This window comes from Plectropomus leopardus, chromosome 16 (genome assembly GCF_008729295.1).
Source record: "Plectropomus leopardus isolate mb chromosome 16, YSFRI_Pleo_2.0, whole genome shotgun sequence".
Taxonomy (NCBI): Eukaryota; Metazoa; Chordata; class Actinopteri; order Perciformes; family Serranidae; genus Plectropomus; species Plectropomus leopardus.
In genome coordinates this window covers 22,238,694-22,262,590 of record NC_056478.1, presented here as the reverse complement: position 1 = coordinate 22,262,590, position 23,897 = coordinate 22,238,694, and the positions used below count along the sequence as shown (strand labels likewise).

General features: G+C 39.7%; 1 protein-coding gene across 1 annotated transcript in view; it reads right to left on the bottom strand.

Annotated features, from left to right (window-relative positions):
• man1a1 (mannosidase, alpha, class 1A, member 1) overlaps nucleotides 1–23,897 on the bottom strand; it is a 166,179-nt gene that overhangs the window by 41,793 nt on the left and 100,489 nt on the right. The gene's annotated exons all lie outside the window — the stretch shown is intronic.

The following is a 23,897-nucleotide window of genomic DNA, read 5'->3' as shown; positions in this document are numbered from 1 at the left end:
CTGAATTTTCTGTTTTTTTGATTTTGAATCAAAGTTTTCCTCATGAATTCACCGTAACATGAGGTGGGTAAATAACAGTCAATGAAGGAATGACATATCCCTTTAATTAAAGAGTTACTTGTTATTGTTGTTACCATTTGTAATAATTAAACTATTTGTTGTAACTGTTTATTTGTTTTTAGGTTGTTACTATAGCTGAATACAGTATGTCAACCATAACAGACAACTGAGAAATCCATTAAGAAAAACTTAATTGTACCTGAGAGCTGAGGAGAAAGCTTGTAAGCGAGCTTTGTGAGATGGTTTTTTTGTAAAACTATAGCCTAATTTGCCATAAATTATCCAAAATAAAGTGGCAATAGTAAGTTTTCTTTACAAATTCAACACAGGATGAGTAACTGATATACAAATGGTCATTTAGAGGGTGAGCTATTCATTTAAAAAGAACTAGCCTGTCCTACAAAACACTCATATAAGATGAAAGATGAGCACAAACACGACAACAAGCTTCACAAATACGGAAACAACCTCACATGTTCAAGGAAGAACATCGCTGAGCCTGAATCCAATATATAAAATCTGGAGGGGCATTGAGCAGTGTAACATACTTACAGTAAGATTAAAAGACTTCTGAATTTAGACTATAAATGCAAAAAAACAAGCAAAACCTCTAAACCCTGTTTCCTACGTGCTCAAAAAAAAAAACAAAAAAAAAAAAAACAACTTCTCAGCCTCAGATGATTTGCTGAAAATCAAACACAGCTGTGATCTGGCACAGCTCACTTGCCTCATTTGAGTACCTTTCATTCTTATGTGATTTCATTACACAGAACTGTTATCACTCGTATTTACACGATCGAAATATTTTATATATATATATTATATATATAAGCTGGTGTGCAGTCGCCAGCTTCATAACCGTTTGTCAAGCTCACTGTGTATATATTTTTGAAAAAGTTCTTTCACCATTCAAGCCGTCACAATTGCACCGAATTATAGCTTTACAGCGAAGTCATCTGTCCTCTCCTCTGTTATCATGCATGTATTATTCTTTCCTTTAGTGTAGCGATACCTTTCATATGCACACATACAAAGAGGTGGTACAGCAGCACACATTGTGTCAGCACGCTGGCAGCTCTGTTCCCAAAGGACCTACCACCCAGCAGGGTGTGAGAGACGGGGGCAGAGGGGGAGAACAAGACCTGTGAAGAAGAGAAGCTCGAGAGGCTACTTGTCAAAACAATATGGCAACTCGACAGCTTCTCCTTCAAAAGTCGGAGGCAGCAAAAGGTTACTCTGAGCCGGACGAGAGGTGAAAGGGAAGTGGGCTTTTGACAATCTGGGATTCACTATAACGTTCACGTTTTATATTTTTAAGATGCCACAAGTGTTTTCTGTAGGCAAAACAAGCATCTAACACCTCTCTTGGAGGTTATGGATTGTTGTGTAGACTTTAAATGCAAACATACTCAGTCTGTTTCTAATATATTCATGTTTTAAAGTATATATTTAGATTGTATTTCAAAAGGATTTACAAGATATAGTATTTTCAAGCCAAGATTTGTGGTGACACCAAATTACCCCATTCTGTGTGTTTGTTTGTGCGTGTGTGTGTGTGTGTGTGTTCAGGGCTGCACTGTTGGAGCAGGATTGTGTCGTAACAAGGCGTCAGATCCCAGTGATTAATGCCTTTAATAATGCCAGGAGCACACTGAGGGGAAGAATAAAAACACTCCCAGGGATGCACAGAAGAATAAATTAAACACACCCCGTGTCCAAGGCCATCAAGCAAACTGCCAACAAGCTTTAATAAGCAGCTGAATTATACAGAATCTGAGAAACACACACACACACACACACACACACACACACACACACACACACACACTTAAGAAGCGTGTTGCTGATGTCATTAGTAAAAACTGATGCTAATAATCACATTTCACACCCGGGAACTTCTGACAAAATATCCATCAGGTGAATGATCTGTGGTGTTGTTATTTGTGCACACTAACCTAACTGGATAAATCTGTTATTATCTGTATCTGACAATTTATGAAGCTGCTGTTTTGGAGACACCAGCTGACTGTTCTTACTGCCAAAATGTTCTCAGGGTGAGAAAGTGCACGATTATCATCTTAATAAGCAGTGTGCCTATGGGTATCTGTCATGTTGTGATCAGGATAGTGGAAGAAGTCCCATAATATGTGTGCAGATAAAGTGAAGTGAAAGCAGGAACGACTCTGTGCTCTTGTCTTAGCTGCTGAGTAATGAGGGAAAAAAAATCAAAATACAATCTTTTACAGGAACACTTTTTTGTGTGGTTTGACATGAGTTGTTACAAAAAGAAGGATCTCATTCTCCTCAAAAATCAGGAGATATTTGTTTTTTTTACAGTTACTTGCTGTATTATTTTCACGTACTATTTGGGCTTTCAGCGATTACGAAAACAACATAATCCAGATAAAATGATTATTATTCTGCATTCCATTTTGTAATGGTGCTCTTGTTTTGTCTTGTATTGGGCTCTAAGTCAAGGTGTGTCTGACCATCTAATTTGGGATGATTGGGGGTGAGAGACGTAGAACAAGTGATTACCACACATTAATTTATTTGTGGCGGTCTGCCATGATTAAAATATGTCATCACAAACAGATCTTCAATTTTTTGGTGCTGGACTGGTTGTTAGGAGCACTGTAATATATGCACTGTTCAGTTATTTATTGCACAAAGCTCTCAGAGTGCTGATGTACTCTGGGCACAGGCGGAGCAGCAGAAAAAAGTGAAACTTAGCTGTTCATTCTGCTGGGTCATAAGATTTGAGGCTGATGAACGGGGATACTTGGTCTCTAATAACTGTGGTGTGTGTAAAGTGCAATTCACATTAATACCAGGACCCAAGGATTCCCAGCAGAACATTGCATTATAATGAGATGATCAATATCATTAATTTTACCTGTCAGTCGTTAAAATGTATTGGTTGAATGGTGCATTTCCCACTGGACAGTCTGGCTGTGTATATATTCATCTGAGAAAATGTTGCTGTCAAACTAATGGTGATGATTCAGCACAAAGAGTCATTGAAAAGACAAAGAGTGACACAACAGGCAGAATAAAACTCCCGAGAAGAAAAATGAAAAGAGAAAGAGAGGAGGAACATTTGCTTTACCTCCCTTTCTCTGGAAATTTTAGTCATTATATTCACCCTCCAGAGTCCTTTAATCCACAGAATGAGAATAAAGTGTATGTTTTAGAGCTATATAGACAGAATGAAAAATGAAGCAGGGATAAAAGACAAAGAAAAACAAAGGATGAGTCTATTTAAGATGCAACTTGTACCACTGGGGAGCTCGCCTTGTAAACCTCTGTTTTCTTATGCGTGTAATTAGTGTGTTTCTACAAACTGCAGACATTTCAGCCTCTTTGTGTGGTACTTTAAGGCTACTATTCTGGTTTCGCGTTGACTCTAATTTTAGGATTAGGAGGTTAGGTTTAGGTTTGAGGTATTTCCAGAACAAAGAAAATAAGAGAGAGCAGAAACAATTTAAACAACAACACATTCAACAGAAAAAAAAAACAAAACATCTGTTTCAAGACTAACGACTTCTGCTAGAAGTCAAGTTCCTCAAACATCGGAAATGTGATGATTAAATCTTGTTATTTTTACATCAAAAGTTCCTGTAAAAACCACTTATAGACAAGTTCTTTCCACAGGCCACTGTTGGATAGTCACTGTCAAAAGTCATTATATGAAGTATAAGTAAGCAACAGGGGCTTATATTGGATCAATACAGCTTTTACACAGACAACAGTGTGAGGAGGCCGACTGTTGATGAAGCATAAATACAATACAGGTGTCAGCAGTCTGTTTTTGTGACAACAGAGATTAAAAGTTCATAAAAAGAAAACACTTTTCACAAGATTGTCATTTGATCTAAACCAGCCATGTTTGTAAGAAAAAAAAAAATCTGGAAGGTTGGTTTCATTTAAAAAAAAAAAAGTTTCCCCTATTTACTATTCCCCAACTTTCCAAAAAGCTAAAATAAAGTTCTCACTGACTCAATTACTGAGGTGTAGAGACCCAGCAATATCACACAAGCCTACAAATAATTAGACAAGTTGTAAACAACTCCCCTGTGCGAAACAATTACACCAAATAAAATTCAACTGAAAGTAAGCATAATAAAATCTTCATGGAAAATTTTCATTGTATTTATAAACCCCCTGCAAACATGACTTAAGTAAGTGTGGCACTGTAGGGTTTAGCTCATAATTAGGTACGAGTGCTGCAAAACCTGATAAATGCTACTGATAGTCTACTACATATTCTCCATGCTGTCTTTCCAAATCACTGGTTTAAGTAATTGGATTAAACTGAAGATTTGATTCAAAACTATTTCTGACAAAAGATCAAATCTCAACTAAAGATCCTCGTGATCATTTTTTGTGGAGCTTTCAACCAAATCACATGGTCCTTGTATAAAGACGTCCATGTTTCTGAGCAGCTATATCTATATAACCACAAATATGTTTCATATTTATCATCGACCCTTCAAAAGTGACCCAGTATATTAGCTGACTTTTATCATTGGGAGGTGGAGGGAATGGTGGATAGCGAGTCGCCTGGGTGAGACGCCAAACTGCAGAACACTGTTCAAAACCAAAAACAGTGGTTGTCTTTGGCGATCCTTTGTGATGTTTCGACTGGTGTTTATGGCGGCAAATCCAGGTCTTTTTAGCAGCTCATCACAGCGTTTCCCTGCACCATTTGTGGCACTGAACCACGGTGATTTTTAGAGGCTCATCTATAGACCTTGGAGGACTTTTTTTCTTTACAGCTGTATTATTGATTAATTGATAAGTGGGTGGGCAGAAAATTAATCTGCAGCTATTTTATCAATTAACAAATTTAAGTCAGTTTTCTGAGTTTTCCATAATAGTTTACCAAATGCATTTGGATTTTGGACCCTGGGAAACTCTGGTGGATATTTATAAACATTTTTTGACATTTTATAGACCAGTTAATTAACAATGACAATAAACTGTTTGTTGTTGCCCTACATGTGTTTTGTCAACTGTTAACAAGGTCAAGAATGAACTGCCAAACTCAGTGTTTTCGGTTGCTGAACTGCTGGACTCTATTTTAGCTGTGTGGCCGACCAGTAAAGTGTTATTAAAACTGGAAAAAAAGAATGGACAAAAAAGGCCAAGGTTGTAAACAGTATAGCTTTTGTTTTTAAAGTCATAGTGTTTGGAGCTGGTGATCCTCAGTGTGAGCTCAATAAACTACCTCAAGCCCTACTTTTTAAAGGTTTTATTCTTCTCTTATTTTGAGCGTTAATGTTTTTGTAAGTGTAGAATAACTGACAGCTGTAACCCTGCCCCTTCGCCTGCTTTCCTTCCATAAATTGTGCTGAGCATAATTGACAGGTGTGGGCCTCTTGGAAGATAAATTACATGAATTAAGGCTCATCTCGGGGCTAAAGTCGTGCAAAGAATATGCTTTAGGATTTGTGTAGAATGAGGAGGAAGCAGCGGAAGATCCCTACAAGGATTTAAGTATGTGGGAGTGTGTGTGGGAGTGTGTGTGTGTTCACCCAATCAAGTTTCTAGGTCCAGTCCTCTAACCAGAGATGTTGGCAGCATGCGCGTGTGTGTCGTGTGTGTGTATGATTATGTGTTGCACTCCACTGAGAGTCGCCTGGACAGCTCCCTAACTAAGATGAATCACCCTGCAGGCCTTCCGGGACATGTGGCCCAGAATACAGCAGCGTCTGTGGGGACAGAGTGAGCCACGCATGCCGACACCTCCGCCTGCCTCCTCCCTCCTACTGGACCCTGACACACTGTACTCTTCTCCCTCCTCGTCCTCCCCCCTGCCCTTCATCATCTCCTCCCTCCTTGTTTCTCCTCATTCCACTGACACCCCCGTCACACTGGGAGACCTCCTGAAACTCCTCCTCCTTCTCTTTCCCCTCTTCCCCTCCAATTCTCACTTGTATTCATTCATCTATGAAACTCTTCTTTCCTCTCCACCTCATTTGCAATTTCTCTCAATTCCTGTCTTGCCTGGAAGTTATCACACACACACACACACACACAAAGGCACACCATGGGTAAGTAGTGTATCCAAACAAAGGAGCCAGAGGGATCGGGCTGCAGTATGACGTTTACCGAGGTGTCTACAAATCCTTATAAACAGAGACAAACTAGATTTACCGCCATATGGTTGTGTGCCTCCATCAACCAGTCAAGTTGCACTATAGTTTACATCCATGACTGTGAAAACATGGACGCTTCACACACGTTTTCCCTGGGCAGCACAGAAGATCTTTACAATCAGCACAGTTTCAAGATTAGTGTCACCAACCCAGTATCTTTCTCTGAGTTATGACACTGAGTAATGGCCAGAAAAGTGTTTTTGCAGAGCATTATGATGTCACTGTAACGTTTGACCTCTTGGATTTAAAATGTTAGCACTTCAGCATTATATCCTAATAGATATTTGTGTAAAACTTTAGCATATGAATTCTTGAGTTATGGCCAAAAACATGGTTTATGGGGTAACACTGACCTCATTCAATGTCCAAGTCCAAGTGTACGTTTGTGCCAAGACCTCCTTCAGATATTTTGCTCATGAGAATGAGACAGACGCAGGGTCACAGTGACCTTAACCTTTGACCACCAAAATGTTTTTGGTTCATTCTTAAATCTAAGACGGATGTTTGTATCGAATTTGAAGCATTTCCCTTTAGGCGTTCTTAAGATATTGTGTTCACAAGAATGGGACCGACGGACATGAAACCTATAAACAAAATGCCTCCGGCAACGGTTATCGCCGATGCCAGGGCATAAAAGAACGAACTTCAATCATAATTCATATCCTTAACTGAATACTAGCGTACACAGGACTGGCAACGTGCAAATTTTCTATGTGCAAAACCGATCAAGCATTTCATTCTACTCTATTTAAAGTAGCATTAAAAACGGGCCCAGAAGTGTTATATTTCACTTCACGAATTTATGAGGCAAAACTGAACGATGAGTGCCGACCTAATGTGGAAAGAGTGAGGCAGTGTACGACTGTCTCAGTGTCAGCTGAATGAGGCCCGATTGCAGGCTGCTGCCCTGACAGCTGTATTGGAGAGGCTTAGGCAACAAGCAAACACACACACACACACACACACACACACACACACACCACACTCTGAGGAGGTGACAGCTTTCAGTGGTTAAGAAGCCTGCTGTTGTGTGAATGGTTGCTCTTGTCCTCCTCTCCACTCTGTGTCAAAGTCCCTCTCTCCCTCTTTGAGTTTAATAACCTGCTTCAGGCGGGAAAACATATGAACGATGGCAGAAAAATAAACACTGGCTTAAAGAGATGAATTAGGAATAATTAAAGCAAAGCGTATGGCAAAAAAGAGGAGAGGAGAGGAGAGGAGAAGAGAGGAGAGGAGAGGAGAGAAGAGGACGGAGAGGAGAGCTTAAAGGGATGGAGGAGAGGAGAGGAGAGGAGAGGAGAGGGCAAGAGAGGAGAGAGAGGGAGAGCAGGGACAACAGCAAAGGAGAGGAGAGAGAGGAGAGGAGAGGAGAGGAGAGGAGAGACAAGAGAAAAGAAAGACACAAAGGAGAGACAGGAAAAGAGGGGAGAGAAGAGACAAGAAGAAAGAAAGACACAAAGGAGAGACAGGAGAGAAGAGAAGAGGAGAGGACAGGAGAGGAGAGGAGAGGAGAGGAGAGACAAGTTGAAAGAAAGACAAAGGACAGACAGGAATAGAGAGGAGTGGAGAGGAGAGGAAACAAGAGACAAGAAGAAAGAAAGAAGAAAATGAGACACATTAGAGGAGAAGAGAGGAGAGGAATGAGGAGGAAAGGAAAGGAGAAAAGGAGAAATATTAGAGGACAGAAAGGAGAGGATACTGACGAGGCAGAGGGAAGAAAGAGAAAGGAGAGGAAACAGGAGAGCAGAAAAATTAAAAAGAAAAGACAGAAAAGGAAGAGGGACAAGGAAAAGAATGGAGAGACAGAGAAAGACAGCTTGACTGAGCTGTAAACAGACAGAACACCACAGCAAACTATCTGAGCGCCGTGACAGACGAGAAACTGAGAGAGACACTAACTACGTACACACTCAGTGATCACAGCCTGGCCACAGACTGGCCCACACAGACAGCCGAGAGAAGACAGGCCATGTCAGCTCTGTCCACAGAGACAGGTGGAGACACAGCAACATCTCCGGCTACAATGTAGTGCATATAAAGATATTTAAAGAACAAACTAAGTTCTTTACAAAAATGACTTGTACACTCCAAGATTTTGGATTAAAATGCAACATCTAACAACGTGTAACAGCTGAAGTTCATCTCCTCTCAGCTCACTCTGCCTTTTACTCGAAATGTTACTTTTTACTCTTTGCTCTATTTACTCTACTCCATGGGTTTTAGCTTATTGGTTTTTTTTTGTTTGTTCGTTTTTTACACGACTTTGTATTAACATATTGTAGTTCATTGTTTGTTTATTAACCTCAAACAAACATTATTAAATATTACTCTATTCTCTTTACTAGTTATGACATATTTTAATCTATTTTCCTAATATTGTTAATCATGTGATCTGTTGTTAATGCCATTCACTTTATTTTAATTTTAATTCTGATTTGGCGACGCATGTCAAATGTCCTGCCAATAAATCCTACTGAATTAAATAGGATAGATATAAATACATACAGAGAGATAGATGGTCCTGTAAATTTAATATATATAATAAATGAATGTATGTAAAATGTGTCATTTTGTTTTGTGAACTGCTTTGGCAATGACATATTTTTGTTCCTGCTAATAAAGTTATTTGAATTTGACAGGAAAGCAGGGGAGAAGAGAAAAGAGGTAAGGGACATTAGAGGAGAAGATACGGTTCAACACACCATTGGTCTATATATACATCTGAATACTGCTGAACATGTTGTCTGATACGCAAATCATAGAAAAGAAATGAGCGAAACGCCAAACAAAGTGTGTCATGTTACAACACTGTTCCTCTTCTTTGCATAGTTTGTCCAGCAGACTCATAACTCATAACTGTGAATTGCAGCAGGAGAAAGTATTGCTGGCATTCACTACAGTGTGACATGCAAATGTCTCTGAGGTATAAAAACGTTTCCCAGCAGAGCGCCTCGGGGAGGAATATTTACAGAGGCAACGGATGGCTTTACATGGAAGTCACATAATACTGGTAAAAAATGTAACCTCAGCATTTCATCTATAGTTCAGCTGTGTTTTCTGGACCAGCTGAATGCATTCACTCCTACAGCGATTCTTCCAGAACTTACTGTGGTGTTACAAAGAGGAAGGTGAGCCTTTAAAGAATAGCTTTTAGCATCCAAAATAATTAAACTCTGCTCCTGCTCAACTACCACGCAGTGCTGAAGGTGAAGCTGTTTGAATGTTGATAAGAATGGACCACGAAATGAAGAGAGAGAAAAAGATCGACTCCTGAGTCAATTTTTTTAGTTTTTTTTGGGGTGGTGGGGTGGTGGGGGGGTTACCTGTCAGCTGTGATGAAACACAAAAGGAAACACAAACACTGAATTTAGAGGGTTTGCTGCTAACAAGACACATGAGGACAGAAACACCTCCTGCCTCACGTCTGACAATAGAACCTGATAGTCAAACTAACAATATCTATCTTTTCCTCACAGTGTATTATATCTGTTACACTCCTGCTGGGGCTTGGGGTCGTTTGTAAAAGTGCAACAGCATATTTCACATGAATACAGGGTCGTACTTGAGTGGTTTATATTACCCTCCTGGTCAGGCAAGTGGGTCAGAAATGTACTTGCCCAAACTGAGTTTTTACTTTTCTGCATACAAATTGTTTTATTTTTCAGAGATTATCAAAAAACAACATAGATTTAAATTAACTGTTATATTCAATCAGAAACTTGACGTGATTTTAAAAGACGACCCCAGTTCGTCCGCTTTATTCTCTAAATTTTGGCAGCTATGCAATACATATTTATAGTTACCCCATAACACCACCTGACTATACTCCTGACATGGTCACATCTGCATCAGTTCATATATGTTATCTTTATCCGCCGCCGTTTTCTTGCGAATGCCCAATTTTTAGTTTGCATGTGGAACTCTACACAGACATGAGACCGACGTGAGACTCGATCAGGTCAGTGAGTTGCTAGATTGGTTGCAATCCTTATAGTAGAATATGCAACTAAAGATTTTTGGGAATGTTTGGGGATTTATACAGTTGGTAAAACAAAACAAGACATTTTAAATAATCGCTTTTGGATCTGGGAAATTGTCATGGACAATAATAATAGCATCTTTAGTCTCAGCTCTGGTAAAAATAACTGCTCTATGTCCGTTGCTCCTGCTGGCTCTTGATCCATTAATTGCATGTTCATTCTAACAGAAATATCTTATGTTACGAGATTTAATTATACCATTCAGTACATAATTTCCGACTAAATCATCTTAATAGATGAACACAAGCAAACATGACTCGGACTGTGGAGATGCCAACGTTGCTGATTTCAAATCAAATTAACGGGCCAAACAGATCGGGTTCACGGACTTTGTTTTGCTGCAGTGTAACAAGCAAAATAAATGCAGCAAGCTTCTGTCTCACATCTGTGTCTTTATTGACAAAAGCAGGGCTTATTGTGCAGTAATGACTGGCGGACTGTAACAAGTGAGCTGATTAGGACAACATAGAATGCAGCTGTGCGAGAAAACAAAAAGACAAAAACAGGGTGGCAGCTTGCTGCAGTTCCTAATGTACTGACCTAATTTAACACAACTTGAGCCAGACATAAAACCTGGAGGAGCTATAGCAGCTGATAGCAGACTGGTCTTTACTAGGTAATTACACTTTTGAGCTCCTCCTATTCAAAAATGTTGGCCGACGTTGGTCTCCTATATAGCCACTATGTGCATAATAGTTAAACTTAATTAATTTTGATAAAGAAGTATAAATTGCCAGTAAAAATGTAATTGTGGTAAAAAAAATTATTGTGTTCTTACTGTTGCGCTCTGTGCCTCTCTCATGTGTCCCTTGGTTTATCTGGAATTTTAAATGTTCTTGTTAATGAGTGAGATACAATACAACTAACTGTTATATGTCATGTTAAGTTACAACTGTTATGTTACGGCTGTTATGGTATTACTTTATACCACTTCATCTAGAAAACCTGAGATATGATTTCCAGTACCATCAAAAATACAGGATATTCTTGAATTAAACTCATATTGCGTTGATAGTGTTTTGTATGTAGTGCAGAAGATACACCACCAGGGGTCAGTCTCTACAGTTGTAGCAATATATATAATGTGACAGGACTGTTAACAGCTGGCCAGCAGTAGCAGAGAAAGACTGCAGGGAAAAACTAACTCTGCGAATTAAGGGTTCATTTTGACCAAACCAGAGTTGGTGATTTTTGGAACAGTTGACTAACTAATTGAATGAATAACACGACTAACCATGATGGTTTTGGTGAGTTTTATTTTGTTTCTGTTGAAGTGCGGTTTACGATGAGTTAATAAGACAATTAAGCTTACATTAGTGGCTTAGTTAGTTAGCAGAAGGTGTATGGCTGTATTTCTGTGTTTACTAAGGGAAATTTGTGTTATCTTTCTTTATATATTGTGAGTTTATTTAATAGACTGAAAAACCTAAGACAGCTTGCGGTACACAGTGAATTCAGCAGTCCAGCGGTGGAAGGTGATTTAGTTAATGAAGCACCCTATACCTTCATATACCATATTCACTATTAAAATTTCAGAGAGGTATAAAGCAGGGGTCTTTAATTTTTTTCAGGCCAAGGAGCCTTTAGCTAAAGGTGAGACGGAGCAGGGGCTCACTACTACGTATGTTGTCTACAACTGTTAACTGATTCACTTCGCCGTTATAGAAATATGCAGCACAGTGATTATGTGACAACTAGTTTACATGATAGCACAAGGATTCATGGGTAAAAGTTTGCTTATCATTTATTTGTGTACTGTAAATTAAATGTAGTTTTATGAATAGACTGAATTATCTTTGCTAAAGATATGTTAGATTCATTTTAGTGTGCATTTTTAGTGTGAAAAAAAACAAACACATTTAAATTAAAATTTAAATTATCAAACAGTAACTTTGTAGCCCCCTGTTGAAGACTCAGGGTATGCATGTATGAAAAAAAAAAAAAATACTGCCAAACCCTAGTGTCCACCGTGTATTTGTCAAGTCACATAAGCTGAATCTCCACCCTCCACTTTCACTTCCATATCCCCACTACATTTTCTTATTATTTTAATACATTTACCATAAAAATTCAGAGCTTAATGGAAATCCTCAAGGCTACATCCTGTGACAGCCCTGCCATCCACAGCAACATTTAATTTTCATACTTGTGAGGATGAAACAAAATGTTTTTCATTAAATTTCATCTTTTCACAGTGTGTTTCTTTTGCTGTAATTTCACACATCCTGCATCCCTTCTGCCTAATACATCTCATTGTTATTAATCCGGTGTAATACATGGGACTCATTACACAACCTTAATATCTAATACACTGTTTCTGACACGATGCAAGAGTGTAGAACTACATAATAACAAGATAATCCAATAAGATAACCAAAGGCACAAGTTAAAGACAAAATACATTACTCTGCCCTCACAGTCCCACAAGGCAGAAATATGTAGCTCAGTCGAGATAAAGTCAATCAAACAGACATAATGTCAATCAAACGGTGACGACAAGGAATGTCAGAACTTGCTGATCTTCACTGGCTTTACTGCTGGAAGCCTTTCCTAAGTTTGACACACGCTTGACAAGAGATAGAGACGCTCTCTAGAAAAGGAAATGCTTTGGCTTTATCCTTCATCTCAATATTAGCAATCCTTGCCTCGCTCCTGCCTTTGCATATCAATACACACACATGTGCACACACACGCAATGAGAATAAGCTTGTGATATTATTTCCTCTCTTCTCTGGCGGCACGGTCGGCGCTGACTCTGCACACTTTTGACAGTCAGCTTTTTTGACGGTGCTGCTATGGAAATGAAGAAGAGCGGGGAAAGTGAATTTACATAGAAAATTGCCGTCTCGGTAGGAAAGTTACTGGGGAGGAGTGCACGTTTAGATGGGCTGGGGGGATAAAAACTGCAATGTGAGCAACAAGCAGACAGTTGAGTTTAATGCTCTGAGTTAATTTTGTCAGAATACACATCAATGCACCTACTATTATCAGCCATTATGTAAAAAAAACTACCTGCAGCAGACAACGGAATTGACAAGTTGGATGTCTCAAACTTGACACATTTTAAAATGTGAGATGAAGCCACGGGACCTTGCATGACGTTTTATGACTCGCTCTGTGCAACACTGCAATAAGCACCAAGTCTGTTGGGAGAGTGGAAATCTGTTCAGACGAATATCTCATATCCAGATTGTGTCTCCATCCAGCTGTGACACACTGCCGTTCACACCTGACATTTAGATGCATTTCAAAAATGCATCTCAAGTGGCCATTTCAGATTGGATGGCTCACATTTGATTTTATCTTCAACTGCAACTGCTGACAAGACGGAGCACTGCACGTGTGTGCACTCCAGCCAAGCAGTTTGAAAGGAGGATTGCACCTGAAATTTGCATATTGGATAAAACTTCAGCGTAAAACATTTTTACTTGATAATGTAGATAAAATATTCCCGTCAGTAAAGGCACAGGGGAATGCGGCCTCACTCAGTGTGTTTACATGCAGATAAGGTGAGCAATGGTCATGGCTCGATTACACCATTTAAATGGCTTAAGGTTACACATAATTAAGGGCGGCCCCTTTAGGCAACAGTTAATCTGCAAGGCTTTGCTACAATCTCTGAGTCAGATCCAGCCCTCGTTCCTCCACAGGTTCACCCTCTCATCCAAATATGGTCACTTCTAGCTCCATAAAAACACAGACGGCAACAGCCGAAACGCCAAACTCAAGGCTTTAAAATGGCAGATCTCAAACAAATGGGTGACATCATGGTAGCTATGTCCATTATTTATTCAGTACTGGTCATATCTTCCCATAATAGTGGAAAAGTAATGATTGAGAGCGGTGTGTGCCAATGGGTTTTTCCTCGCATTCAATGGCGCTTGTTCAGACAGAGTATGTGCGGGAACTGTAGAGTTTGCTTCTGCGACGACTCAAAATAAGTCAACAGTGGTAGATGGCAGCGGCTGCATGCAAATATTCTGGTTTACATAAAGTCAATGGTAAAGATCAACAATAGTTGAGTTTAAAGGCTTGGAAGCAGTTGCCATGGAGCCATAATTATCCAACAATGAGAAAATGGAAGCTGACACATTCATGATCAAAGAAAACTGAAATTATGAATGATTTTCCAGCTCAGTACACCTCACTTAACCCACTTAAAACTGTCTGATAATCAGCTGACTTGGGAAAAACTCCAGGGCAAGAACATTGTGTAACAATACTCACAAGATTATCATATTAACAACACCAGTTTTGTTTTGACGAACACAAACTTTAGTTTCAAACAACTAACTAAGAGAATAAGAAGGCTATTTACAGGAAACCGACATTCTTTCGCTGCAGTAGCCACACTGGGAGTTATCAGGAAGGGTAGTGGGACAAATATAGCCCACAGAAAATGAACTGATGCTAACAATAATAAATATTTCACAAGAATATACTCCCTGAAACAACAGGCTAAAAGTAGAAAGAGAACGAAGGCTGAGAGTCAGAGTGAATGAGTGTACGGCGCAGAGAGAGAGCAAAGTGAAGTGCCATTCAAATGTCCCAGTGGAGAGTCAGTGTTGTCAGAGAACAAGCCTGAGCTGGATCCCTGGAAGGCTTTCATCTGAAGGAAAATGTCAAATATTCACTCACATAGTTCAACAAGGCCAAAGAGCGTAAAGAGCCCAATCTGACTCCCCCCCGGCAAAGCTAACACAGACCGAAACGGGTGTCGCAGCTCAGTCAGCCACGGCACTGCTCCCACATCGTCCTGTACTGTACCATATTTGGTAAGTTAAACACGCCGGAGGCTGCTTGTGAAGAGCTGCATGCCAGAAGAGGACAGGTGACCTGGGTTGACACAGGTTTAATACATTTCATGACAAATCAGACAGACTACATTTTCTAAAGGCAAGGAATAAATCAGAACTGTTAAAAAGGAAGCAGATGTGGTGACTTGGAGTCTAAATGTCAGGAAGTCAATAGCAAATGTCAGTCACTGCAGAAGTCTTTAGCTCAGACCTTCTTGTTCTATGTCTATAACAAAAAACTAAGTTCTCAAGTCTGCCGTTTTCATCCGTTTAATTGATAAAAAGAGGGGTAACCTGTGCACTGGCTTTTTCAAACTATTAAAAAAGTTCCTGCGTGTTCTGTGTGCATTCCTTGCATTCCTACTAAAATAGTCTCACACTAAAAGATCTGGATTGACGTGTGCTAGAAAGAAGGCATCACTGGGTGAATGTTGCCTTTTTTGTAGGGAACCCAAATATCTTCAAAACATGTGCCAGCAGAAACACAAGCGGGCTTATAGAAGAATATCTTACAAGTGACAGATTGAGTCTACAGAGAACAGTTTTTGTTCTGACGGCTGGTAAATTTAGACAAAAGACAACAAAATCAATATGGCTTAAAGAATTTAATGTCTCTTCCTTCGGGCTGTTTTGAAAACACAACAGCTCAGAGGAATTTACTTTAAATTTTCAACACAAGTGTATCTAGCCGAAAGGATGTAGTCTGTGTGTGTAATAGCTAAAAGAGATTTTTGTCACAGCTATAAAACTTTACTGTTGCCTCAACGCACTGATGGGGCTGGCAACGTACTGACACGCAAACAAAAACAAAACCTCTACAGTATGTGGGTGCATTACAGAAAAGCGCCACATTCTGAGTACTACTGCTACTGCATTACTTTTACTTTTTACCAATCCTTGCAGACACAGAGCAACATTAGTAATAATGATGATGATAAAGTTGATTTTAAAACGCCTTCCATGAAAACCAAGGACACTTTACATGCAGAAAACAAGCAAGAAATATGTAAATGAAAAAGCCTAGCCAAAAAGAGGGGTGTTAAGTTTCCATTTAAAAATGGAAATGGGCTCATTATTGTGGATTGAGGTATTTGCATTGGATTTGGTGCCTACGAACTCTCAAGGGAAATGTCTGGCTATTTAAAGGCTAAATGCTCCACAGCGTTCACCAGCTATTCTTAAATTTTGCTTGTCGGTCGTTTGGATGCCAGAAGGTAATGAACAGTGGGTTTATCTTAAGCAGCTGTCTGCTACTAATAAAAATTTGATTGATGAGAGTTATGCGAGTTCAACGAACATTAAGCCGGGGAATAAATAAACAAAACAGAAGCTGAAAGATTCTAAAATGCTCTTTAGATCAATGGGTCAATATGATGATTCTCTAAAGCTTTGTCCATTATACTTAGTCACACCAATCCACTATTAATACCAAAGATATTGTTTAGGTTTTACACCAGGTCAGGACAACTTGTTTACCTGTTAAGCATTGATGATAATTGAAAATAGAGAGCCACATTTTAAAATGTAATACATGAGTCCCACAAACAGCAGCGCAGCTGACAGAGACAATCAACCAAGTAAGTTTGGTAAAAAAAACACAACAACAAAAAAAAAACAAAAATGTATTGTTCTGGAAAAAAACACAAAAAACACACGAGCTGCAGTGAGACAGACAAGCTGAGTAGAGAGCAAAGACCTCTAAGGCGGTGTGTAGCACAAGTGTTAAACAAAGCTACCTGTCAAACTGCTGTCTGCAAGAAAGAAAAAAAAAAAGCTCAGATCTCCATAGCTAGACGGCACACACATACCAAGTTACACACGCTTTCTTTTCCTTCTCTTTCAAAGCCAGGTTAGACACGATAGGAAGACAGGCCTGCTGTATTAGCCCTTAAAAGCACCAGGCTAACATCAAAAGACATCAGAGGAGACTGCAGATACACAGATGCATAGATATATAAAAACACACACATATACACACACGGGCCTGATAACAAAGCCTGGGAGATAGCTGATGTAATTGGACGGTAAGTCCCACAGAGCGGTGAGTTGCCCGGTGAGGAGTTGGGAGGCACGCAGCCGCCGCTGGGCATTAATATTGAGCAAAGAGCCGCAGGGCAGGGTGCACTTTCACCTGACAAAATTTGGACTCTTTGTCTCCCGGCACAGATAAGACAATATGGACACAGTCGGGTTAGAGCCACAGCCAACCTGAAGAGCTCTGCTCGAGAACTGAGGTCAGAGCAGGACATCCGCTGCTGAATCCATTAAAAATGATTTTATTTTTTTACTGCTGCGTAATGTGGTTCAGGTAATTTTTTCCACACGTAATTACAGAACGGTCATTATTTCTTGAATCGAAAAACCATCCATTTTCTTTAATGCTTTAATATCAACACATACTTTCAAAAGAACAAAAAAACAATTACAAAACTTTTCCCATCATGTCTATGACGGTAAGCCCCAGTTTGTCCTAAATAAGACAAAAATCTTCTGGTTATTTTCTCTGCCAGGTGTAAGTGTGAAGGGGAAAATACGTTTGGTCATGTGGGTGTGTGTTTATGTGAGTGTATCGGTCTGTCTGCAGGTAATCCTGCAAACTATTGGACCAGTCAGCCTAATGTTTTGTTTGCTCATGTATGACTGGAAGCTCAAGGACCTCTTGTGGTTGCAGTGATTTATAATTGTTGAAAAACCACTTTTACTGACTGTTTATACCATAATTAACCGCTGACTCCTCGTTTTTCTCATATAACCAGTAGAGGACATCAGTTTTCTGGAAATTGGCTTGGCTAAAAACAACAAGCCTTATCATCTGTTGCAGGCCACATTTTGGCCTTTGTCATAGCTCAAAAACTGACCTTCTTACAAAAGTTTGGTCTCATTTTCAGCTGGAGCATCTGCAGATTAATTATATACCCAGCATGCTATGATAAACCAAAGGCATGACACAAGCTGAATAAGGCCATTGTTTTTGTTTTCCTTGGTGTCTAACCCCGATTCATCTTGACATCGCGGCTGCCGTGGCTGGGAACATTTCAGAAGCAGAGCATTTTGTCTGCCAAATTTTTTTAGACCTAGAAATGATTTGGTCATGTTTTCTTGACATTTATGCTTCTAACATAAGTAAGTGCACTGGCAGTTTGTTTAAATAGCATATTTCAGAGTCAAAGCCAATTTAAGGCAATTCATTGTGTTTATTGCTTTTGTTTTTGTTTTACTTTGTTGTGCTGCAGGATACAGACAAAGTTAATACTGTTCAAATTCCAGTTATGAATAACATCGAGCAAAGATTTGCAGCTTTGTTTAAGATATTAAAATCCATTCATCCCAATAATTATATCCGTTCTTTTGTAATGACCTGTGGTGCCTCTGCTGGAAATACAAGAATAGTTCAGAACAACCTTTCCTGTGACAAGGACCCCTAAATTGATACACATTAGGTCTCGAACCCCCATTTGCTAAAATTTGGCTTCAGGGAACCCCATCTGATAAGATTTTCCTGTATTTGCTAACTAGATAACACTGGAAAAAGTGAAATCTACGATTAGGATAGTTCATCATAAACTCAGGCTGAGGACTGTTTTAGTGGTTGATTAATACAGATCTGGTGCTCTTATTATTATTGTTTATGGCAAAAGGACGATCTATTCGAGGCTGACTAAAAGCCCAGGTTAATCGTAATAGAGGAACATGTCCCCCAGTACAAGGCTGCGGCTCATTGCTGTGTTTTTCAAATAGTTTTTGGACAACAGCAGAGCTCTATGGCACAGAGGAATAAGGTGTATAAGGAGAATACTGTGTTAACAGAGTCAGTTATTGGTCTTTCTGTGGGCTTTGTTGACAATTTGACAAATATTACCATCAGATCTATCCTTTTAATCTGGTGTGCTATGTCACGCTAACAGTCTTTTTTTGTACTCAGAGATGCTGTCTAATGGGAAAGGCTGCAGCCCTCCAGTCTTGCCTAAGGTAAATCTTGGTCTTTTCATGCCGCTGAGCAGAGCAAAGGCCAGCTACATCCGAATGCCACATTTATAGCACGCTTTCTGGAGCTGTAATTAAAAAAACTAGAGTATACTGCACTGATATGCTTGGTATTTCACAGCCTGTGCTGGGGAAAAGTGAAACTGTTTGGGTCAATAGCTTTTTAATAAGAGCATTTGCTGGAACTGTTTCAAAATGAGTGCAAAAGCCTCGAGGCAGACCTAAAATATTGGGCTGCAACGAGATGCTCCGTGCGCTGGCAATGCAAGTTTATTAATTACACTGGTTTTAAATGGTGATTCAGCAGTGCATTACTGGAGCCACCTTCTTATTTGCAAACTCACTAAACCACAACTACAGCTATAGTGACCACTGATGCAGTAATGAATGATCAATTTAACAATTAACGCTGCATGTATTTAATCTGATTCACTGTATCAGAGATGGACAAAAATGACTGACTTGGAACAGATTTTCAAGATAAAATCGAACAAATTAGCTCTGAGCTAAACAAAGAAAACACATTTCCTCGTGTATTCAACTTTGACATAGAGAAAAGATGACAGAAGAGAGAAAAAAAGAGACAAAACAGCGTAAAATAGGACAAAAAAATTACATGAGAATGAATGACAGGAGAACAAGTTTAAGATAGGAGAGGAGAGAGAAAGCTGAACAAAAGGCATGTCAGAGTCAACTGCTAATCTGTGATTAGATAGTGCCATGGTTTGATAATACTCAAATGTGAGAGCAAAGGGAGAGACTCTTGTTCTGCTTCCTCTGTCACTCAAATACGCGCGCGCGTCGTGCCTGCGTGTGTGTGTGCGTGCGTGCGTGCGTGTGTGTGTGTGTGCGTGCGTGCGTGCGTGCGTGTGTGTGGGGGGAGTATATTAACAAGGCAAATAGCTTCTTTGCCTTATCTTTCTTGCAGGGGGAAGAGATAAAGTCCAATGAGAGCGAGGTCTCTGAAGCAGCCTCTTTCCCTTCAGGCCAGCTGACAGGAATAAGAAGCTAAAACACATGAACTCTGGGGACATTTCAATGTTTCTAACAATAACCTGCTGCAAATCTGTCATGCAGCAACCGCAGGGGCATATCGGCATACTTGTTGAACATATTTAATGGTTTAATAACATTACACATAGGGTCCCAAGATACTCTGAATAAGAATTTTCCACCAACGTGCAAGGATTTTATATTAGCACACATTTTGGGAGGAAAGAAATACCGAATAGATTCTCTTCTAATGATTACAGAATTGATTCACAGTCTGCTTTTCAAATGACTATCTATAAACGGTGAAAGAAATTCAAGAAAATAGTGTAATTCCCCTTTAAGGGGTTGCTTACAGTAAGAGAAAGATCTTTTTCATGAGTAAACAATTATAATTAAAACACTGGCTGCAGATAAAAAATAAAAATAAAAATAATATGTTACCACATTGTCATGCATCCCATCTTTGTTAAAAAAAAAAGAAAAATAGTATCAAAAATAAGTTGAGTTTCTATTCCACGCCCTTCCAAAACAAATGCACACACTGACCAGGTCAAAATCTTAATGAAACAAGGCAGTGGTGCTCACAGAAAGCCTACAGCTTTTGTCCGTAGAGGCTGCAAGAATCAACGCAAAAAAAAGGGATTTCTTTTAAACATTTACATTTTTTATACTCACAATGTCCTGTCGTGTACAGTGACTGTTAGCTTTCTTATTTGAAATGATAAAATACAAATCATCCACTAAACTCAGTGAACTTCTCAAGATGATAAACTGGATAGTTTTGGTTGCAGTGTTGCATCTCTGACCTTGGACCAGACAAGTCAAAGCAAAAAAAATGTTTCTGCAAACCAACAGGCTGCTGATAGATATTATCATGACGCACCACACAATTCTGTAGTTTCTCTTTAGCTGTTTGCATGTATAAATTAGCAAATTTAAGCAGTGGATATGAGGATGCCAAAAAGATCAGTGACAGCTGAGGATGTGTACGGGAGGAATGCATAGATAGAACAGTGGCAGAGAAACGTAGATGCATAAACTAAGGCCTTGAAAATACAATTTTCCTGTTACTTTGCCACTGTTTGGAATCCTAAATTCCTGAGGAGGAAGACCTTCACCCTTATCGAGAAGATCACTGGTCTATAGTTGCATGTATCCCTGTGCTTCTTGCTTCAAACAACAAAATTCAGCATGTTGACTGTTTAATGAAGTTGTTTTTGCCAGGAGAGTTATGGCCACACAGCTGCTCTTCTCATGATTTTGCGCTTCAGTGTGCCTCATTCAGGTAATAAATATCGAGTTATTATGTTTCTCTTCCTCTCCAGGAAAATATGCTAACGTACAGATGGCATTATGATCGCAGGTGTCAATACAGCCTGTGTGTTTGTTCTCCTCTCCAGCCCGGGAGGAGCAGGTTGTAGAGGAGTTTTGTGCTGCACTTGTAAGCAAATCCTCTCATTTGGCTGCCCGGATCTCAGCAGCACTTCTTCCCTTTTGTTGGGTATTTTTGGTTGAGGTTCAAATGTTACGCAGCATGAATAGCTTTACACAGACTAATATGGCCTCCTGCTCTCTGTGTGTACGTGCGTGTGTGTAGATGAAGACACGGGACAAAAAGGAGAGCGAAGGGGGAAAATAAAGTAGAGTGTGCTGTGCAATTACACAGTCTGTCAAAGCACGGTGGGAGGAAAGGCTCGCTTCCTCCTCTGACCGAGTGTGTGTAAAGTTGTTAGGAGGCTACAAAGTCGGGCCTCACATGCGGATTTGTGGACACACACACACACACACACACACACACACACACACACACACACACACACAGACTGGTGAAGGCTTTGGTAAGCCACAAGAAAGAAGGAAGACTCAGCTCATGTGTGACCCTGTTGACCAAACCAATTTTCCCCTTGTCAAGCAGTCTGCTGCTTTGAGTGGCTGTGTGTTTCTGGCTCTGTGTGTGTGTGTGTGTGTGTGTGTGTGTGTGTGTGTGTGTGTGTGTGTGCGTGCGTGTGTATGTGTGTGTTTTTGAGACAGAATAGAGTAAAGGAGTGTGTACTAATAATGGACTGAGGGAACAATGCAAAAGAGTAGCCCTAAGAGACTAAAATACAGGATCGTACACACACACAGAGAGTTAACCCAGACCGAAAGGTGTGTGTGTGTTTGCATGTATAACACAACATGGATTATTACAGCCCCGTGCGTGCGTGTGTATGTGTGTGTTTTTGAGACAGAATAGAGTAAAGGAGTGTGTACTAATAATGGACTGAGGGAACAATGCAAAAGAGTAGCCCTAAGAGACTAAAATACAGGATCGTACACACACACAGAGAGTTAACCCAGACCGAAAGGTGTGTGTGTGTTTGCATGTATAACACAACATGGATTATTACAGCCCCATTTGCTGTCTGCTCAGTGGGCTAATCCCATTACATCAGAATGCTGAGATGAACAGCAACTGTAGCCTGTGGGCACTGACACAGACGATGAGATTAGGTGCAATTTGAGGTTCATAGCTGATTCAGCTAAAAAAAACAATTCAGCTGCCATAGATAGATATCACACACTAACTGGATATACCATCATACAGGTGTATGCCTCAGCGCAACAGTCAAGCTGCACTTACAGTGTACATCCATGTCTGTGAAAACATGGATGCTTCACATACGTCTTCCCTCCGCCAACACAGGAGATCTATAATCTGCACAGTTTAAGGTTGGCACCTGAAGGTCAAAGGCCAAAAACATGTTTTATGAGGTCACTGTCATCTTGACCTTTGAACACCAAATTCATAGGGAATGGTCATAGGGAACTTGACCCATGACCGCGAAAGTCCAATCAGCTCATCACTGATTCCAAATGAATGTTTGTGTCAACTTTGAGGAAATTCCCTCTAGACATTCTTGAGATATCATGTTCACAACCCGAAAACATAACGCCTCCAGCCTCGGCTACGCCAGCGCAGAGGTGTAAAAAGGTACCTCCTTTTTGGACTGATGGTTGAGAAAATTCTGTCATAGGAGGATAGTGATAAATCATTAAAGGTATCTGTTCGAAATGTGACATTTTAGATACTGAAACACATGTATTTGGTGTCTGGTAAAGATTGGAAGACAACTTTACAAATCATATTGCAAAACCAGGAACACCCTGTATCCACTTCATGCTTTCCATCTACAAAGAGCCTGAATAAGAAAATCTACAGGAAATGAACTGCAAATGGACTGAGTTAAAGCAAGTGGAAGCCATGAGAGGCTGCTAACCTTGCTCTGATACAGATTTGTCAGAGAGTCACACACTTCTTACATGAAGGAAAAAACTGACCTCTACAAAACGCTTTAAAAACAAGGTCGACATCACGGAGGAGCAATTAAACCTGGCACAAAAGCTTTTACGGTAGGTGAATAGACCGTGCTAACATAGTTATCCTTGTCACTCACCGTCTGTGCAAAGACACAAATCTCTCAGTTATTACATTAATGTCATGTAGTTGTGGCACTTCATGTTCAGCCAGTGACAAATCCTGTGGTAATGTGCAAACATGTGAAGAGTGTGTGAAGGTAACTGGTGTCAGACTGACAATGGTCTGTATTCTTATCATTGAGAAACTATTTCTTAAAACAGTTATTATGTTCAGTTTATTGAAGTTTTAATTGAAGCAAAAAATAATTGTCTGTTTGTGGAATCTTGTTTTCTTTCAGTATGTTACTTCTACTGATTCCAATTTTATATAACATGAATTGCATTGTTGCTTCCACATCATTGTGTCTAGTCCTAACATTAACATGATATGATTACTAATCTTGCCATACATTATTTTCATCTATCCTTATCAAAAGATATGAAAACCAGAAGGTTGTTCACAG